At 43.3% G+C, this 1810-nt stretch overlaps 1 non-coding gene across 1 annotated transcript; it reads left to right on the plus strand.

The window, feature by feature from the left end:
• Window positions 1-1087: 1087 nt before the first annotated feature.
• On the plus strand, window positions 1088-1159 carry trnad-guc (transfer RNA aspartic acid (anticodon GUC)). The gene has a single exon. It is a non-coding gene; the product is annotated as a tRNA-Asp (tRNA).
• Window positions 1160-1810: the final 651 nt, after the last annotated feature.

The following is a 1810-nucleotide window of genomic DNA, read 5'->3' on the forward strand; positions in this document are numbered from 1 at the left end:
TCATCTTGGCAAACACTCTAGTGCAGCACTTAGGGAATTTTGCAATGTTGAAGCTGTTGACTTTCGAATGAAATGTTCAATTGAAGCTCCGTCTGCACCCTCGGGTGAATATGAAAGGTCAAAGATCATTACTCGAAAAATAATAGGAGAGTTGCCCCCGTGTCAATATTGCTAAAAATGTTGGTAAATTCTCACTGAACGCCGATGTGCATGTGTTTGTATGTGGGGTTGGGGTTGAAGCCCAGATTCTCACAGAGATAGAATCCAAGCTCTCACAGGACCAGTATAGCCGAGTGCTTAAGGCGTTGGCCTTAAAATTCAATGGGTTTTTCCCGCGTGGGTTCATCCCCACTCCTGGTATTTCTTGAATTTAACACGGATTTCATCCCATTCTGAACAGTGATAATGGATTTTCATCGGTTGAATCACCAATCTTCTGTACTATGTAACACTCTGAACCGATAATGAAATGAAATTGTGAAATGTATCTGTGTCGCTCGGTCTCTGCCTCTTTCTCTCTTCAGAGAGCTGTGTATGTGTTTGTATTTTTGAGTCTTTGTCTCTCTCTGTCTGACTCACTCTGTTTGTCTCTGTCTCTCAATCTGTCTCTTTCTCACGGTGCCCACGTCTGTTCCAATGAGATTCTCTCAGACTCTTTGTCTGACTGGCTCTCTCTTTCCCATCATTTCGGTCTGTTCATGTCTTTGCCTGTCTCTGTTTGTCCCTGACTGTAAGCTGAGAAGTATTTCCATCATTTTCTGTTTTAGTCTCTATCGCTCTCTCTCGATATGTCGCTCTCCTTGTCACTGTCTTTATCATTGTCTTTTTCTCACTCTTTCCCTCTCTCTCTTAATAGATCACACACACACATCTCTGTAGAAGTATATGTTTGAGTCTTTTTCTCAGAGTCAGCCTGCCTCTCCTTCTCACTCTCACCCTTTATGACTCTCGTTGTCCCTCTATCGCTGTCTGTCTCTCCCTGTTTGTCGGTTTGTCTGTCTCTCAATGTGTCTGTCGACTTCTCATGGTGTCCAGTTCTGTTCACAGTGACTCGATTCATGCTCTGACAGAACTGGTATCTGTCAGTTCCTCGTTAGTATAGTGGTGAGTATCCCTGCCTGTCACGCGGGAGGCCGGGGTTCAATTCCCTGACGGGGAGGCAGTTGTTTCAAGATGTCGAATTTTACTTCTGCTTCTTGGAAGAGATGCATACTAAAAAGTTCCAGAGCAATATAGAACTGTAAAAATACAGGTAGATGAGATTGCCTCGTCCAGATTTTTAGCAAACGGAGAATTTTTCAGGAGTCTTTGGCCGTCTGCTGCACAGAGATGGATGGCTGAGTTTTTTCTGAGTAACGTTTAAAAAGGCAGCGACACAGTAGTCGTGGCCGAGTGGTTAAGGAGATGGACTAGAAATCCATTGGATAATCCCGCACAGGTTCGAATCCTGCCGACTACGATTCTCAGCATTTTTCATTCCATTTCACAATTTAACCGGTTCTGTGCCAAACTGATCCTGAGATGGATGGAATAACGTCCCACACTTTTCAACTTTGACATTTTTTTCTAATTTTTATTAATCTGCAATATTCACGATACATCCGTTTCAAAAATCGCAAACATCAGTCAAAGTTGCGACAGTGATTCAGCCTGTCTATCCCTCGAGATGTCTGAGGCATCTGTGCATGCCCGTTGGTGCGTGCAAATTTTTGGTTATTAATGTGTGTGTGGGTCCCTGTGTCTGTCTATCTCTTTATATGTCTCTGTGTATGTGCAACTGTCTGTGGAAATCATCACCATCAATTTGGTA

Source organism: Pristiophorus japonicus, chromosome 23, assembly GCF_044704955.1.
Source record: "Pristiophorus japonicus isolate sPriJap1 chromosome 23, sPriJap1.hap1, whole genome shotgun sequence".
In the NCBI taxonomy this organism is placed as follows: domain Eukaryota; kingdom Metazoa; phylum Chordata; class Chondrichthyes; family Pristiophoridae; genus Pristiophorus; species Pristiophorus japonicus.